Here is a 20567-nt window from a genome sequence, read left to right as displayed (position 1 = left end):
TTGTGTCTAATGTTGTTGTTTTTCTGTAAAGCCGACACTATTTTCACAATTTATCATCAACAATGCTGCACATTAAGTCCTCTAAAGTGTGTAACACCACATATCTGTACTTCTTACACCGACATATAAAACATCACAACAAGAACAGGCAAGGACCAAAAAACTCACGCAAAATGGAATCGGCAACTATCTAGAAAACATAAAAAAATCTGTGAAATTAAGCAAAAATAAAAGGGAAAACAACGAGTAAGACTATACTATACAAAACATGTAGCTATTTTCCACTCATTTATTTGACTTTTGACCTCCAGCCCTGCAACCAAAAGTGTCTTATCCCTAAAAACATTTTACGACAGTGTGAATATGTCAGCGTTGAAAAAGACAGAAAATCTGGTTTCCCTAACCCTAACCCTAACCCTAACCCTAACCCTAACCCAAAATGTTATATGGTGCAAGACTACATGAGTCTTTATAAGAGTTTGATAAGCAGATCAAATGAGATGAATGAAAAGCTGTTTTCTGTGTCAGCAGTTGTTTTTGGCAGATTTCCATTCGGGTTGCGTCTCTGGGTGTTTTGGTCCGAGTTTCAGTCCTGCTGTAAACTGACCTCAGGTAAGATGCTAAATGATCATGTCTTCCTGTAAAAATAGCATTTAAATAGAAATACTAAAGCTTTATTTTGTATACCTTTACACTCATCATTGAGGTCGCGGCTGATGATGACTCCAGGATAATTACACTTTAATTGCACATATGCATTTAATGATGTCAGGATTATATATGCAATGAATTACATATCATGTGGCTATACACTGACACATATTGTAAATAGGCAGTTAATTTGTGAGACACAGTACGTCTATTGTGATTGCATCTGTATATTAAATATGTTCATGGATCATTATCCAGTACACTTATATACTGGTGTCATTGCTTTGAAAATTACAAGATAATGATACAATTACTATAATGCACGAGACGCTTATAAATAGAGATCACAATGACTTAAATGGTCATAAAAAGATAAATGATATGTTGGATGGATGTGTGTACATATATTATTGTTGTTTATATTCAAGAACATATGCAGATACGTTTTTTATTCTGAGACTGCAGCAATATAGAAATACTTGTATATAAGAGTGTGTAGAATAAATGATGATAATTATGACAGGGTGTGGCTTTTTAAAAAGTTTGAAGCATAGCATTATCTGCTTTTACCAGAGGTATTTATGACGTTTTGAGTTAAACCTCATCTTGTCCTGATATTTGGCAGACTCTTTACTGATTCAGAATACATTTGAGAGAATAAACGGATCATCTATTTCTGCCATTGTGAATATGATGCAGTTTGACACATACTTCTGTTTTTAATGACTTAACAGCTGAAATCGTGCACTTTCAAATCTCTAGGTTGAACTGAATCCGGTCAAAGTGAGGTATACATTCAGGGTGGTGAAAAAGCTCATTTAGAGACACTGTGAATATCGGCATCTTTAATCCTGAAACAGGAGCTATCGAGGAATGGCTGAGAGGAGAAACTGACACTGTGGTGTTACTCAAACTGTCAGAAAGACATATTTCACTGGTTCATATGTTTTATTTACTATTCAGGATTTAAATGAGCTCTATATGAAATCTGCATATTGAAAAAAAGTTAAATAATCTGTTAAATGTTCACAAAAGGTGGAGAAGACTAAACAGAGGAACATTGTTAATTTAAAAGCTGCCCAAAAAAACCAAACAAAATCTAAATGAAATACTGAAAGGTCAGATGTGGTGACCCTGAAGCTAGGAGCATTCATAATCAACACATCAGACCCATAGGTGCCTTTAATGAGTGCAATTCATACACATATTTAAATATACATTATCAAATGAGACTTTTTATTTTTTTCCCAAAGGAAGGATTATAATTGTGTGTTAAATGTTGCACTCAAAAGTATGCAATATTCCAGCTGCATTAGGATACAGAAAAGCAGATGATATTATATTAAATTAAACTCCAAATCGAGTATCTGCAAACATTTTTTTTTTAAATGCCAGTAACTTTTACAATATATTTAATTAAATATTTCCAAAAAAGAAATCAAGTATTGAGCAAGATTCTCTAATTAAAAAGGCCAGAGTAAAGAGGAAAAACACCATAACAGAAACATATTAACTGTTATTAATGACAAACAGTGGAAACAGATTTCATACTTTCTTAAGTCTTACATTTTAATATTTTACTGCAAATATCTACATATATAATTTACAACAAGCGAGTAATGTGGATTGCAGTTAGATTTGAGATTTAGCGTGCTGGCTTTGCCATATTTTTTAAATTAGAATAATACTTTATTAGACAATCTGTCACTCGATAAATCATGATTTTGAAATGCGGTAAAATAAAACAATATTTTGTGTAAATTCAGTTAAATATGATCAATTCTAGCAAATATTCAGAGTTTATATGCTGAGAAAACTCTACTCTCTACGGGAGAAAAGCCTTTGATATTTCATTTCGCCCATCATAAGACAGTAAAACTCGGGAGTGAAACCAGACGGCTGTAATTATTGAAGACTTGGAGGCACTTTAAAGCTTCAGCATAACACTGAAACTCTTTATTCATTCATTACCGTGTCGAAAGGAAGACGAAGTTTAGTTAAAACACTAAAAATACCGTCTGATGGTCAGGAGTTTCATCTGGCTGTGATGTCAGAGAAGCCTCCTTTGTGTTTTTATATTGAATAAACGTGAACATTGGTCAGTTTTCAGTGAGAGAAAAGGAGAAGTGTTTGCATGAGGGAAGAGTTTCAAACTGTAGGGTGCAGCAGTCGTCTTTCTAACAGGAAGCAGAGAGCAGACCCCAACACGAGATCCACTGACGGCGTGAAGAAGAACGGGAAGGGGAGGGGAGGAGGGTGTGGGGGGAGAAGAGGGAGGGAGGTGATGTGTAATTACAGACTACATACCAACACCCCGTCGTAATTTACATTACTTGATGTCATGGAAAAAATATTAGACGAAGATTGTTTTTTATCTGCGAACAGTAACACCACGGAGGCAATCCAGGCAAGTCATGCAGGATTTGTTCACACACACACGCACGCACACACACACACACACACAACACACACACACACACACACACACACACACACACACACACACACACACACACACACACACACACACACACACTACACACACACACACACACACACACACACACACACACACACACACACACACACACACACACACACACACACACACACACACACACACACACACACACACACACACACACAGTATATCTAGCAGGCCACTTGACCATTTAAGTTGCAGTGATTATGATATTAAGTGACATTAACCTTCCTCCAGCATCACAGACAAGCAGCCAATCAGAGGCTCAGGAGGGCGTCTTGTTGTTTTTTAATAAACATTAGGACGTTTACATTGAGTCTGCTGAATTATATCATACATAGACATTTGTTTTAAATTGCGTTTTCTGTGTATTATGTTCTTTTAATCCAGATTTAATGATGTTGTATTATGGGTACCTTGTGAAGGCACAGTTATTATTATCATTATTCAAATGTTTTGTTATGTTACTGAAGATTCTTAGATTGTTGCATTACTTGATTTATTCTGTCTTTTTTTAGTCTGTTACAGTTGAATATAATTTTTTTTCATCTTATTGTTACTTGTGTATTGGTACATGTGTTACTTGTATGTTTTCTGTATTTAAAAAAATACGTAAACACAAAGTAATCTCACTACTAGCATTTTGAATTGCCTGTGTCTGAAATGTTTACTTAAAACTTCCTATGATTTGTATTAGCAGTTAAAAACCTCACACTCCACCTTGTTTTATATGTGTTTCATGTTTGCATTTGTGTGCAGCGCCAATAAGCAGAACATTCCTGTATTCAGTTGATGGAGGCTTTTCCAGAGCCATTAAAGGGAAAACATGTTTTACTTGGATATACATATGGCTTTCATTTTTCAGATCTGTCATTATATGAGGGTGGAGAGACTAAGGTTGTGACCACACTGTCACTGAAAGCCTCAGAAATGTCAACACCACAATATTGAAACTCCTAATGCAGCTACAGAACTCAAATCTGAATTCCTGATGAGAAAATGACTAAGATTAATATTTTCTGATCAGAAAGGGAACACTAGCTCTTAGTATTGTATGACAGAGTACTGTATGAAGCATTTCAACACTTATTTACATATATTAATAGCACTATTGAATAAGTAACCTGGACTTCCTCTATTTAATATGTATATATACATCATTTTTATTCAATAGTTTGTCTGTTCATGTATTTATAAAAAGTATTTGTATTGATATACACAGTATTAATACAAATAAACCCGCCTTTTCAAAGTCAAAAAGCATTTTTTTTACATTAAGGACATTATTTTAAATAATAATATGTATAAATCAAATTAACTAATAAATTAAATAAATTAGAATTCATAGAAATACATTATTTAAGCGGGTAAAATGACAAAATAAAGACACAGCCATATTTAGTGTTGGATTATGTTACAGATGTATTGAGATAACATGATAATTGACTAAAACAAGCGTCAAAATGATAATTTGTTGACTATAACTACTATAAGTTGTGATAAATGTAAGTTTGACGGCTGTTTGAGTCTGAGAGGATTACATGCAGTTACATTTACAGGCAAGCAGTCACTAATCTGAACACATCCATTCTGAGAGCAGGAGAGAGACTCAGAGTGTTTGTTATGGACAGTGTGTTACAGTTGTTTACTGTGAGGCTAGAACCAGACCAGAATCAGATCAAAGTTCCAGTGAGTCTGAGCCTCTAAGAAATGTATATCAAATATTTGAATCACATCTGTGCAATAACATAACATTCAACACACACAGTTCAATCTGATGCTCGATGTTTCAGAAAGTGCCAAAGAGCTTCTAACTTTTAAATCCGCACGAGTGAAAACACGAGCCTCTTCAATCACGTCAAACTGAAAGTGACGCTGATGCTAGCTCGGATAATTATTCCATCGTGATTCCCTATCTCACTGACAGCCGTCCGGAGTGCCACGAGCCAACTCAAATCATTACATTCAAACCAAATGTATTTTAGAAATGCACTCAAGCTTTCATTTTGAAACATATTTGAGAAATCATCGTGGCTGCCAAAGTTCAAATGGAAGTTTGTTGTGCAGTAGCCAAATGAAATACATATTCATGGTTTAAAGTTTGAATTATAATTGAAATAATTAAAGTCTAACTGATTGGCAATTTTTTTTTTTTTATTGGAGGACATTTCAATAAGCATGTATTTGCAGTTAAACGGGGATAATTTGCTTATGTTATCTGAAAATTGGAAAAGACGAGTGACGTTTATATAATCAATTTATCTTAAATACGCCTACATTTAAAAATATATTTCTATTAATGGTGTTGCTTTTGCTTTTTTGTAACATTGTCTCCAGGGTGCTTCCATATTATTTTGTACTACATTTCCTTTCGCAGTATACAACATTAATAGATCATGTTGCAATGAGAACAGCTGGTCAAACATACTTCTCTCTCTTATTAAGATTATGAATCAAAACAATTGAAACAAATAACGGAATGACTACAGAGCGCTACTTATATTTTTCAGATTTTCATTTCTTTATGCTTTATGAAAAAACCCAAATCCCTCTGAATGCATGGTTTGAAATGAGTAATGACCCCTTGTCGAAGATGGTATATACATATGGGAAATGAAAGTTCAATTTGATTGAATGCTTTCAATTTAAAGTCATTCTTGGGCTTCCGTACCCAAAGGCACTCACTACATATGAGCACAATTCTTTTTTCTGCCTGATCTTACCTTTCCATCTTCTCCCAGCCAAACCATCACCTGAAGAAGACAAAAGATGGAGACTTTAAATACACAATCCGCAAAAGACTGCTGTCACATGAAGAAGACACATTAGTAAATAACAGCGGGTTGATAACGGTAAAAATGCACCATCAAATGTACTTCATAACGCTTTACGGCTGCCATTCGCTGACATTTATATATCACTTTTTAGTGGTGGGCCAATGAAACGCTGGCTTTGAAATAAAGTCGGCCGTGATTCATGTCTCCGCTGTGTCAGTCTTACATTAATATTATGACCATATCCATCATGTCGGCCATCTATAATGAACAGATGCTGTAAAACACAATTTGGCATGACAAGAGGGAGAGGTGGAGGGAGAGCGGTTCATTCATGGCTTTTTCAGACGGCCAGTGAAGCTTACAGCAGCGGGAGACCCCACAAGTCAATTATTGTCTATTATTTGATTGCGAACCTGAATGTAAAGTGACAAGTCTTGTTAGAGACGAACAAGAAGAGCGTTTTAGTGTTTGCTTAGACTATCTGTCATTAAAATGAAATGATACAGATAATTGAAAGGAACACAAATCACTAAACAAAGGAACCATGATGTTAAACTTTTCATCAACCCATATGCTTTATTATCACAAATTGTCCTTGTGAATACAAACTGGTTTAATGTAACGCTGCTTTTTCTTTCTTTGATGTGTTTGATTCAGGTTGAACAACACAGGCAGGCATTTAAACAGTCATTAAGAAGCTGCTGAATCAATGACTCAATGACTGGGATAGAAACTAGATGCAGACAAAGTGGAACCTGCACATTTAAAAGGCTGTGAGTGAGCGATTTCAAAAGTGATGAGACCGGGAATGGAGGAAAAGTCAGAGGGCATCTGGTGGACAGGAAGAGAATGGCAATGAGAGGGGAAGTGGCTAGAGGGAGGGACGTAGAGGCCGAATGTGACATGTTATGACTCAGAGACTCAGGAGTAACTGGTCTAGCTTTCATATATATAACTGTATGTGACCACATACTGCTGTTTCAATGGTATAACTGCTGTTTCAATGGTATTTCAATAGAGTATATTGCAAAGTGAAACGCATAATGAAATCATGGATGTGTGTCGACGCATGCAGGTAAACGGATACACTGAGCTATAGAAAGATATAAAACAATGATTCAAAATTCCATTTAAGAAGAACAAAAGACATCTACTTTGGTTCCAGTGTATAATTTTGAGATTGAATCATGTTTTGTGCAGCCTATTGACCCAGTCGTCTGTCTTTTAGAGTTTTCATCATAAATCTTCCCATACAGGAAACTGAGAACAGAAGGTTCACATCACACCCGTCACCAAAAATACTCTCGAGCTCCTGCACTATATTTGACCAGCAGTGTACTATTTTGTGGCCAGGCCACATGCAGTGGTTGTAGGTGGGTCTGGATTTCTTCCATGTCTTCAGCTGGCAGACATTCGTCGTCAGTGCTGAATTCTCCTCTGTGCTGCAGATCAAACAGATTCTTACAGCACTTTGCCAGATTTGACGCCACGTCTCAGCTGTGCTTTCTACACAAAGTCGTTCTCCTACATCTGCTTCGTCGCCTGTGTGATAACGCAGGTGGCGGCAATCAGCACAGACTCTAATATTTTGAAGAGGAATTGCTGTTTGTGTGTTTACGCGTACGGAGAATGGCCAATAAAGCTAAAATGGGCTTCTAAAAATGAAGTGTGAGTAAAAGTAGTCTGTTTTGATGCAGAAATAACTGGAGACATGTTATTCTGCTCCTCAACGCTGAATGGCACAAGCTGCTGTGCGTGCTGCCAAATGTTACACCTAATGAGACTCACTTCATACATAAATGTCCATGAAAACTTTCAGTTCAGGTGAGATAAAGAGGGAAAAATGGTCCAATTGAAGCTTTTCTGTACACGGAAGGAAAGAAATGCGCCTGCAGGTAAAGTCATACTCAAAGAGGTAAATGGAAACCATCCAGATAATCATATTATGTGGCAAATTCCACCTTCTCCATGTCTAAATCCCACCTCTAACCCCCACAGTGCTCATTCTCTTATCAGGAAAACAGTTTGGCTCTTTAAATGCACTATTTCAAAAATGCTAATGTCCTAAATGTGTTTTCCCGAGTGATGGAGGTGCATATTTATCCCTCCCCTCGTGCCCTTTCATTTCCCCTTCTCGCCCCGTTGAAAATTACACACAGCCTTGTTTTGTATGCAAAGATACCTTCCCTTGCTCAGGGAAATTTTATTTGTACGCCGTCTTTCCCGCTAATGCAACAAATGAGAAATGGCGATCCGGGCCTCGGGAAATGCACAGGCCCTGCAACCGGCACTGTGATGTTTGAGCATAAGCCTCTCCTTTAAAAGAGCGTGTTGATTCTCCATACCCTAATATTGACCGACCGTCTCTGTTTGATGTATGCATGCCCCCCCCTTCACACACACACACACACACACACACACACACACACACACACACACACACACACACACACACACACACACACACACACACACACACACACACACACACACAACACACCACACACACACACACACACACACACACACACACACACACACACACACACACACACACACACACACACACACACACACACACACACACTGATAAACTCCCCCACTGCCATGCAAACCCCAATGTTTGGGCTTAACTTGTTAGTTCTGCTTCTGATGCCCCGAGATATTAGTGTACGATGGACTGTTGTGATGGGCCGAGCTCGTCTGTCTGCCGGAGAGTTTGCACACGCTCGCTGATGGGTGACGGATGGCTGTAGCTACTCGCAGCGCACACTTTGTCATGTGAGGGAATAGTATATCTACCATTAGACGACAAAGCAATCTGCATGCATATACTGTCCACGTTTTTTGGTCATCGCCTTAAAAAGTGTACAGGATTATTGTATTAGATTGAGTTTGTAGTTCATTTTTTAATTAGAACAGCTTGGTTAATATCACATTTGGATACAACTGAACCTATGTTTTGTTTGTTTACATCTTGTTGACACTACGCAGCCCATTACAGTATCATGTGCTGTAATTTGATTGGTTGAAAGGGCGATTTACCCAACTATAAAATAATCATTTTTGTTCATTTCTGTGATATGACACACCAGACTTACCTACATGCATATATTGCCCACGTTCTAATTGACTTTAAATGTATATGTGAATACTGAGCTGGGTTTAATTGGTTAAAAGGAGGATTTACAAAAATAAAAATAGATTTTTTTTGTACAGTTCCAAGATATAACTCCAAAATGTCAGCCTCCATCGTTATAACATTGAGGTGAAAGGGATTTGTAGTGGTGACAGTATTCAAAATAAGTTCAACAGCAATGTTTTTCCAGAAATATTGTTCAAGCTTCTTTGTAAGATTGAAAAAACACAACAGTGTGGTTGCTGGAACTACTATCTGCAAAATAAATACAACCATTCCAAGCTCCTGAGCTCCATCACACAATCGGCGCCACTAGAGGTGACTGAGAATTATGTATTTGTTGTATTTGGTCTTAACCATCCCCATAAATAACCTCCATGTACCAGGAGAAACTTTGAAAAGTGAAAGGCACAAAGGGAGGATATGATTAAAAGGGTTAGAATGTGGCAGCAGAGATACAAAATGAACGGAACACAGCACCTGCTCCATCACACAAAGCCAAGAGATGTACAGTACGACTGACAATGAAGACATGAGATAGTGTCATGAATATCTTAGTACAACGAGCTCTCTGTGCGCTTTCCCGATGGGATAGAGAGATGTTATTAAAGCAGAAATATCAACAAGCAAATAGGTATCTTCTTAAGATCGAAGATAATCCCCACTGAGGCTCTGCGGCAAGATATCGAGAGCTCACCAGGAACAATATCCTTGTTTACTAAAGTGTAAACCTAATTACTCTGAACTAGGTCATACAACTGCTACAGCGAGTAATGAAACTGAATATTAAATGGTGAATACTTCTGCATTTCCCATCCCAAATAGCACACTCATTGTTTTTACCTTTGCCTAAACTCCTCACAGACTTCCTGCCCATCTGTCATTTGTTAATCAAATCACCTGATGAGAGTCTGGTTGTGATAAAGAAGCAAAGAGGACGGGGTTTCTAATAATAGATCAGTTGACTTGTGGACCGCAGATGACAGGAAGAAGGGCCTGTCACGAGGAATGCCTTTGTTATTTTCCATCCAGGGAGGAAATGAGTTTCTTGTGATTTTTCAGAAACGCTGCCTGTGGGCGCAGGCGTCAGAGCTTCAAGGCTTGTGGAGGAAGACAGAAATAGTCAGTTCATGTGATGAACTGACTATTTCAGTTCTGGGTTTTGATGCAGAGGATCGGTCTCAAAGAGGTTGGACGAGCACGTGCTCGTGTTTAAAAGGGTTTGAAGATGGAGAGAGCTTCAGTGAGGAAGGCCCATCCGTCTCTTTGTCAAGTCCAAGAACGTATTGTGTCGTCATTTGATGTTCCTGTTGGAGAGCGATGAAGAACTCCCATCAGCTGGCTTTGAACGCCTCCCTTGATGCGGTAACTTTTCAACGATGGACTTTGATGAATACGGCCAAAATCTTGAGTTAAAGTATGTTGATGGCAAGCAGGTTTAAAGTTGTATCAGTATAGGGAAGGTTTCATCCAAGCCGTAATGAGCTGTTCTACTTAGAGACAGGAAGGTACAACAGAGAAACAGCAGCACTTCATTTAAATATGATGTTTTTGATGCACAGTGAGAGTTCAGTTCCTTTGTGCTTTTTAGTAAACTATTGTTTCTTGATACTCTTAATTGTGTTGAGATATCTCTATTGTAAACGGAGCAGGGTGGAGTCGTTCACACCGAAATTACAAAGTCAATTTCCATGATAATAAAATGTGTCCACTCGGTAAAGAGACCATGTGGTCTATGAAAGGACGGCCAGTTCCGCCAGCTCTTATTGGTGTAGTCTAGTTTGGCTGCAGCTCCCCTTGTTCTTGGAACCGGTATCAAATGGCACATGAACACTATAATCGGAGCAATTTTCCAAACATCTTCAACTTCCACCGCACAGAAACGGATCCAGGAGTGCGGCAACAAAACCGGGCCTTATGTCAACTTCTGATTCCAAAACGTTAATGATCTAGATCAAAAGGAGCTTCACAGACGACTCGCTTTTGTGTTTTCACGAGTCCTTTTCAAACGCTGCCTTTGAAGGTTGAATACATGCCCAGAAAAGGGTTTGATTAAACAGGTATGTGGGATGGTTAAACATATTGAAGACACTAATTACTACTGAACACTGTGCGGTGTGGGGCCGCTGGATGAGGATGTGGAGGAAAGGCCGCTGGGCTCAGGCAGAAAGTCGTTTTTTTTTTATTCTAACTGATCCAACAAACACAATCTAGATGATTTTGTATTAGATGAATGACATTTGCCCTGTTTTCACCGCGGACAGGGAGATTTTTCTGCCCCGTGTCAGCTTCTGTGCAGGAAACTCCCACTTCCAGCCTGAATTAGGGAAAGATAAACACTTTTATCTTTTTAAAGGATTGTTTCCATTAAGCTTTTTCCCAGAAATATTATAATAATATTGGACTGATGCACCTGCAACTGGAGCACAGTGGATCCTTCAGTTGAGTTAGATTTCCATATTGCAGATGAGATCTTATGCGATTCAAATTCAAATCTTGATCTAGAAAACATTACATTTTGCAACTTTAACCAAAACAAAACCCAATAATTTGTTCTGGTTAGGGGTTACTTTGGTGGTGGCGGGTTTGGCTCCATTTAAATATTTAGTAATATAATGAATGTGCCTTTTTGTATGCAACAAAAATGGCATTCATGGTGGTACACCCTGTGACCTTTAGCCTTTGATGTACTAACCATAATTAGTGACACAACAGTAAGCTCCTTTTTCTACGAGGTGTTTACAGTCTTATCCTGACTTCCTGTACATGTCAAACATGAGTAATGACATTAAATAACTACACATGAATGCACATTTGAGTAATTATTCATAGTTTCGAGCCATTTTGATTTAAACAAACCATAGGTGAGTGGCTGCTCTAGCTGCCCTTGGCATTTGACTTTGGTTTAGGTCCCTCTTCGCACGATTCCTCTGTTGTGATGTGGACCGAGAACACTTTTGACACATCTCTCGAAACACACTTCTAATTTGTCCCTCAGGCGCTGGTTATGACGCGAGCTGACACTGAGGTCTGACAACATGACTTCTTTCCTCCTCTGGCCAAAGCTGCCGCAAAAGCTGCAGCCTCGCCCGCCTCCAGACCGGAGAATCGGGGTGTCTTTCAATTGAGTTGTTCCCCTCCCCTTTTGGGACATCGGTTCGAATTAACGCCACCGCCGTCTGACTCTTAAGGCATCGCCACTGACAGCTGGAGCGCTCACACACACCAGGTGCTTCTGTCTTCGCCGAGGTGCCTATGACACCTACCTGTTTTTTAGCCCCCGACCTGTCAAGGGAGCCAGATTTAATTAACGTAATGATCAAAGCAGGGAAAGCAAGTTTAGCCCTGAGGTAGCAATCCCAGTGAGCCGTGTGCTCGCTTGCTAATTATTTAGCATTAAGGTAGACGGCGCTTATGCATACATGACTACTTCAAAGATTTGATTGGGGTTTGGTTCGTTACAACAGCAAAGTGCCTGGAGGAGCCGGTGGTGACATCAAAACATCAGTGTGGATAAATCTGCTGGTGTAAAGCGTCTCGCTCTCAGCCACCAGGTAACCTTTCTTTATCCTCTCTGACAGCGCCTGTTCACAACAAACATCAGCTGTGTGAATCTAAATGAAGGGACGCGGGGGATGAAAGTTTTATTTTAGTGCAGAGAAGGAGGAGAAGTTGAGGCTCTGACTGATGTTTAAGGTGACCCCGAGGGACAACACCAATACAAAAATAAATTAAAAAACACATCAATTAATCCCTGGTAGAATTGATGTGGTTACAGGGAACAAGAATATACATAATTATTTTACATTTAGTTTAAGTACTGTTAGTAATTTGATTTGACTTTCTCTTCATTAGCTCACATATCCCAGTCAGGATACCAACGATTTTAGACTGAATTAATTCTATTTGTGTATGAAATTATGCTTCAGAGCAGAAATATTAAATATTTTATGTGTAAACCAGCTGTGATAATTGATAACGGCCGCCCAACTGGCAAATCAAATGCAAGTAAACTCCCACCTAATGTTTCCCATCTTTTACGGTTTGTATACAAGATTTGGTTCCAAGGCAACAAACAGTCAATGAAGTTGTTCTTGTGGGAGTGTTACAGACAAATGAAGTTCCCTAGAATAAGATTAAGTCATTCTTTCTACTTCACTTTGGGTTGAATCCACTTTTGGAAGATGGGTGGTTTTACTAGACAGAAACTATTTTCTAAACCAAGCAGAATGGACATTAGTGGAGTCCAATGAACACACGTGTGCCAGCAAATACCGTTTTTTCCCACTGCCAGGAGAAACAGTTCCTTTCCAAGGCTATTTCAAAGACAAATTCCACCATTCTCCCTGTCATTTTGGACAATATCACACACCATTTGCATAAAACAAATTGTTGTTCATTGTAGTCCATGTGCCAGAGATCTGATGGTGTAGCAATCCCAATGGTCACACATAGAGTTTAATGTGTTTATGTAGACGGTCCCATTTCTTTTGAGAGAGATGCTTGTATCTTTGAATCGCATGACCAAAATTTGTTTTGGTAAATGTCATGATTTCCTGTTTTGGGGCGGTCAGGTGCCTCAGGAGAGCAGTGTGGGTTTCCGTGGGTTTCCGTGTATAAAGTGTGGTCAACACAATTTTGAAAAGCCCCTTTGTCTGCAAGACATCTTTTTATTAGTGACTCAAATCCGACCATGTGCCTTCCTCCAAATCTTCAACAGGGCTTCAAGACCAACTATGTATTTGTTTTCCTGGAACCTCGATAGTTGCTATAGTGGTTGATGAGAGATTTGCAAAGGTTTGGTGGCTAACTTATAGGATTTCAAGGATTTTCAGAAGATGACCATCACTTATTTCATACATTCTGACTTGACTGAAGCACCATTCAGTATGAGGAGGAATGTAATTATGAGCTAAATGAATTCTGAGTTTGTTTTCTTGTTGGATGAGTAAAAGCAGGCCTCCAGCCATGAGCATAGCCGGGTCTTCCCCTCCGGTGTATGACATGAATAGACAGAAAAAGAACAGCCCTCAGTCTGACACACAGGGCTCTCATTGAATCATGTGAACTAAGACAGGGGGAATTTCTGATAGCCCCCATCCTGGTGCACAGACGAGGAGACAAAAGACCTCACTGTCTGCTGCCGTGGAGCTGCAACCTACCTCCGGGCACTGCCAAATAAAAAAAAAATAAAAGAAAGAAACGACCCCATGGTTTTGGGACCTGAACGGTTGCCTATTGTTCCACTTAAAATGAAAATCCCCTCTCCTCCGTTGGGGCCCACAGTAACCTGTTTGCAAGCAGCTGGTGACCACCTGTGGAGCAAGTCAAATTAGGGAAGGGTTCCTACTGTTTCTGTTTATTGTCTGCAGGTTTTTGTGTTGCATTGTACTTTGGTCCTGCGCAGTGGTGGTGGAGGTGGGTCGACTGGCGGGACAGCCAGTGGCTCTCAGGAGACTTTTTGTTTTGTTCCTCGAATCATCAGGTTTTTCTTCTTTTTGGCGTAACAATTACACAGCTCTGGTCATGTGGGACTGCTTGTGTTGCATTGCTGATTATTACTCGCAGAGGGACAATGATGTTTGGTACAATGTTTGACATTTTGGAAGAATTTCAAGGGGTGATTATGACGCTTGACTTCTCATTCTTCTTTTGTTGCAGTAGTTTCATCTTTTATTGTGAAGTAGCAAAAACACGTAACAAAATTCTTGGCAGCCCAAAAAGGTCTACAAGCTCTCAATAGACAACAACTGCCTTGCGTGACCGTCATTAAATCAAAGAAGAAAAAAAGATGGAGATGAGATATGACCTCTGTCCATTTTCCCTCAAATTATCCAATTTGGCCTTTATGAGAACCCATAGCCTGGGAGCCTAGAATTCCTTTTTCATCCGAACAAGAGGTGCTCTTGTTTGCCGCTGCGACTATCAGGCACAGAGATAGAAAACAGATATTAATCATCGTTTGGACACACCGAGGGAAAAAAAGAACACTTCTGGGTCACAACGACATGAGTCAGTATTGCAAAACTGCAAAACACGGTGGCCCTTTGTGTCCATTTCCGTTTCCAGGAATGCGGTTTGTCTCATGACTCGAGGTGGGGTTGGGGAGGTGAATGACATCACCGGTTGTGCTCACATTTGAATCCTGACACAGTGGCACCTTGTGTTCCTATTCAGCCTCCACCTCCCCGCCATCTCCCCTCTGAAGCCGGGATTGTGCTTGGCTCTGTCTTTTCTTTCCCCCTCAAAGAATACCTTCTTTTCTCTTCGTCCTCTTAAGCAGCTGCCTGCGTATGAAGTGGAGAAAATGACACTCCATCTCATGATGAATGGTGCTTGACCCCTGGAACCCGCTCCGGTGGGGCTCACACGGAGACGCATTTACATAAGCCAGGAGATCTCACGCACTTGTTTATGCCCGGGGGGAAAAACAAGTGACGTTCGCAAAGGTGCTGCAAATGAAGATTAAATATTTGTTGATGAACCTCAGCTGTAAATTGGACAACCTTTACAGCAGCGTTTCTCCTCTCGGCTCCTTGGTTTGACACACATCCGCACTGGTGAGGTTGTCTCACTGAGAGCCCTTTTGTTACATGATTAATTACTCCGAGCAACAGTTATGGCGGGATTAACAATTAGCTAGACCTGTCAAACAGTCAGTCTAAGATGGCAGACTAATTGAGCGGCTGGTTGGCCATTGTGTCCCAGTATAAGGCCAAGGAAGTGGGGATGGTTCGCAAGCCTTTCATCTCTTTTACAGGCCTAATACCACGGCAGAAAAAGGGCCCGCTATCAGGCACAGTGAGCTCGGGTAATTTTTCATGAATATTCATATGCCTTCTCTATCCGCAGTGAACTTTACAAAGTTACCTTCATGGTGCATGTTATGGAAGTCTTTCTCTGCTAGAAAAGAGGTTCACATGCTGTAAAAAGTTTCACCCACTGCAAAAAATATCCATCCAACCAAGTCATTAATTTCCAGTATTAATTATATATATAAAAAGCTTTATAGGCACTGAAAATATCTATTCATTTTCTAATCTGGGTTTAAGAAAACCTGGTTAAAATGGTGAATGAGTGACCAAAGAGCTTCATTTTTTGCAGTGCAGCCAGATTTTAAATGGCTGAACTAGTTATTGCACAAGTTAACCATCATCACTGACAGAGAAGAAAAGATCAAACCCAGTCAAAAAGTGAGCCAAGTTTTGGATGAGCGAAAAAAAAAGAGAAAGAAGAGAAACCTGCAAGGCCGCTCAACTGAAGTGGCTTCCTCAAAGAGTTTTTATCCCCGGTGTCCATGGGAAGAACCCCAGAGGAACAGCTGCAACGAAAGTCATGGCTCCTCATGAAAGGTTTTGCCTGAAGGCGGGGAGGGCAACGACTTGATCGTGAAGAAAGTCAATTGTTTCCCTTCTGAAAGGCAAAACGCCCAGGAGGAGCTGCACCATGGTGTGTGGGACATATCAAAATATTTGACAGACTTCAGCATTATGAAAAACCTCCGTGGGTTTTTTTTTTTCTTCGGGAGGTTTTTGTTTTTCCTCCCACCGCCGACCCGTCACACTCACATCAGGCCCCCTGACTGCCCCGTGTCATTGTTCGGGGCCTGAGAGTTCAAAGCGGGCCCTTTAGGAGCCGCGCAGTGTGTGCTGACACCATGTAATGAAATTAGCAGTTGTTGCTAAACAGGTTTCAATCAAAGATGCCGAGCCAAGACCTAGTGCCCACTGTTCATGAATCACCTCTTTCACTGACTTATGGCAGACAGTCTGGGACATTGTTACTGCTTTCATGGAGCCATCATTCAGCCAGGTACTCCCACTGAGAGAAAGAAACATGAAAAACAAACTACCATAATGGAAAGAAACACACAACACCATCACATACTAGCAAGTGAGTAAAAAACCTGGCAGCCTCTGCAACAAACACCATACCAATTTAGAAGCAAAAGAGTCTCAACTTGAGGGGTCAAATCACCCAGAATTTTAAAACAAAATGTCATACTAGCTCGGCAGGTAGCTTATGTATAATATGCTCGGGTTGAAAGATAATTTTCCGGGTAGATTTCCGCCACAACAACAAGAGGTAAACAGAATTGTGAAAGTTATGGGAATGTATAGCTGAATACGTGGCATACCCCCCAGTCGAGTAATGGTTTTTACTCGACTACTTTATTACTAAACAGAAAATATATACTCCGTTTTTATCACCACTTAATTACGACTATTGACTTTGAGTACTCATGAAGATTAAGTCTTACAGGATATATGCTGGATCATAGTCATGGTCTCATTAGTTCAGATCAAAACGTTTGCAACCAGATAAACAAATATAATAATAGCAAATAAAAGCCTTAACATACTCTTCTGTACGTAGCAATATGTGAAAGTGTCACATTATGTCCCTATGATCGTCATAGAAAAGGAAAATGCACTTTTTCTTGTCACTACCTACAAAAATCTCATTTAGTGACAGTCATTTATCTTTAGTAGCGTCTGTTTTTGTTTGTATTGACAGAACGTTGTACCTGGTGCTTCCACAAGCCGCAGGAAGGTGGAATTATCCTTTAATGCACAACACATGTACAACTGCTGCTGCATTAACAATGCCCTCCACAATGCAATGCTGCTTATCATGAGTGTGTGTGTGTGTTTGTGGAGGCAGAGCGGCCCTGTGATGCATGTGTTTACATGTGTGTATCCATGCGTCTGCGTGATGCATGTGTTTGTTTGCCTGTGTGTGTGTTGTGTTCTTCATGTGTGTGTTCTCGCCTCCAGGCCTGTCTCCTGAGCCGCCCCCCCCCTTTCATCTCCCTTCCTCCCACACACACACATACCTAAAACTGATGGCTTTGAATCACTGGCAACCCTGCTGCTAATTTATTTGCGCTGAGCATTATGGGAATTAATGTACCTGACATTCAATGACAACAGCCGGCGCTTTGTGGCCCCTTTTTACATTTCAACACATCTCTGCCGCACACACAAAACGTCCATCGTACCACCTAGCTGAAAAGAAAACACACACACACACACATAAACACACACACATGGCAGGCTGTGAACCTCTAGGTGCAGGAGGCTGTTAGCGGTGGCTGATGATAGTAGCAAAACATTAACATAATAATTAGTGTCTTGTAATTGTTTCATTAAAACCAGTTGTTCCATTTCTCCTCTTGTTCTCCCAGAAGACGCAAGACGGAGTTTGGACGTCAGCCAAAGGGAGGGTCGGTCCACGTTTGTACCGCTCAAGATGTTTGGCGGCTCTCTGGGATGCCAGGAGACTGTCACTCTGGCCATATACGGAAACAAAACCGCCACGAGGGGCGGTGGGAAACTCAGCTGACGTATTGTTTGTCAGAAACTGACGGACATCAAAATCAGCTATTGTAAACAACTGGTAAACTATCTGAAATCTGCTACAAAGTACAGTCAAGATTCAAAGGTTTTAGTGCTATATGGACAAAAGCTACACTAAGGTTGTTGGCTTAAGTCCAAGGCTCCTCCTACAATGCTACATCCAATAAACTACACTTAAAGACGCAAAAAAAGTGCTACAAAGGTGCAAGTAAAAAGCAGGAAAAAGTTAACTATGTATACGTTCGATGGTAAAATATACTGTGCAATGAAAAGATTGTAGACTGTACAGTTAAATAAATGGTACGTACTGTTATTTTATATGAATATGTGAATGTGTATTCTTTAAAATGAACTTCAATCAGTATTTGACGGGGGAAATGTGTCTCTTTTCTCAGCGTTCTTGTGATCTCACTTGTCAAAAAATGAAAGCCTGTGTTGCTGAATAATGAGCTAAATCCTGTTTATTGTGTCAGGTCACATAGTGTAATCGTATTGAAAGCTGACAGTTCATTTAGAGCTGCAAATACACACTCCAGTGCTCATGCATATACAGTGCAGTCACTCACTCACACATAGAAGGCCACCATATGCATTTTAAGTAAAAAACTGCACTAAAGAACTAGTTTTATAACCCTAAACTGTATCCACCCTAACCCTAACCCTAACCCTGTATCCACCCTAACCCTAACCCTTGGCCTCTCAGAAGTTGTTGCAGCAATCTCGCCTTCTTACTTCAAAGTTAAAACAAACACACCGCTTCATCTTCTATGTTGACTACCAACTATTTAAAGAAACAATTCCGAGCGCTCAAAATCAATCACAAAATGATAGATTGTTTTTAAAGCCCCTTTAAACATTTCTTAAATTCTGACAGAAACACATTTACCAAACGGAACCACTTAGTACACAAACAATCCCTGACAGCTTTGCAACAATAGCGTTGAATCCTGTTTCCATTTTCCCGCAGTGTTTTTGTGTCCCTGAACATACGTGTACTGCCAGCCGACCTCACACACACACACACACACACACACACACACACACACACACACACACACACACACACACACACACACACACACACACACACACACACACACACACACACACACACACACACACACACACACACACACACACACACACACACCCACACACACACACACACACACACACACACACACACACACACACACACACACACACACACACACACACACACACACACACACACACACACACACACACACACACTGCTGCTGTTGGTCTGCAGCTGCATGCTCTCCACTCCATCTCTCTCAGTGCAATACAGTGAGGAGGCATGGGAGGCAATAAGAGGCATACGTCTCATTGGCCAAGTCCGGGTGGGGAGGTTCGTGTGAGTGTGTGTGAGTGTGTGTGTGTGTGCGTGACAGCCTGTGTCACACAACCAGATAGTTAGATACCACCGCCGGGGATTTGACATTTAGTGCTTTTTGACAAACTTCTGACGACCGTCTCCCGCAGATCATTATCAAAGCATTTCTGTCTCTATAATCAAGATGAATGCTCCCGAACACAACGATGATCATTTTGTGGAGGAGCAACTCCAACAAGCGAGGGGTTGCTGGGAGGTGTGGGGGTGGGGGTGCATCACTTGGGCGTGCTTAACACATACATATCCATTTTCCAAAAGACAGATTTGTTGGCAGCCTGGATATAAAGCGACACCCCGGTGCTGACAATGTTTTCTGTCAACTTATTGAATCTCGTGCAAGGGAAAAAAGGGGGCAATCTCGGAGGCAGGCCGCAATCTAAAACATTGATAAATAAATACGGGAGATATGAATATGTTTGTTTGTTTGTTTGTTTGCGCTGGGTGTCGATTTAATCCCTGCTCGCCTTAGAAAGATCTCCCCAAAGACTGATTGGTGTCGCGCACTGCAATTAACTCGGCGAGCACCGTCTATAAATCAACTTCCTGAACTCGGCGTGGAGGAGATGATGTTTTCGAAATTAGCACCATCCGCCCGCTTGTGTTGTGGGGGGGAGGGGCGCAGAGGAAGTAGATGACGGTGACGGTAATGGAGGGGGGTTATCAAAAATAACGGCCTTTCTGATATGTGATATTCAGAAAACACGCAGACACAAGTTTTCAGAAAATCATGTTCATTCTTCAG

The 20567-nt window shown here is 40.4% G+C and overlaps 1 long non-coding RNA gene across 1 annotated transcript in view; it reads right to left on the bottom strand.

The window, feature by feature from the left end:
- The window catches only part of LOC117539372, a 41495-nt gene that overhangs the window by 7352 nt on the left and 13576 nt on the right, over window positions 1-20567 (bottom strand). Inside the window, exon 2 of the long non-coding RNA XR_004567992.1 lies at window positions 5857-5886. This is a non-coding gene — a long non-coding RNA (uncharacterized LOC117539372). The remainder of the gene's footprint in view (window positions 1-5856; window positions 5887-20567) is intronic.

Source organism: Gymnodraco acuticeps, unplaced genomic scaffold, assembly GCF_902827175.1.
Source record: "Gymnodraco acuticeps unplaced genomic scaffold, fGymAcu1.1, whole genome shotgun sequence".
In the NCBI taxonomy this organism is placed as follows: Eukaryota; Metazoa; Chordata; class Actinopteri; order Perciformes; family Bathydraconidae; genus Gymnodraco; species Gymnodraco acuticeps.
Note: the sequence above shows the minus strand (reverse complement) of the source record. Positions and strands in the feature narration are given on the sequence as shown.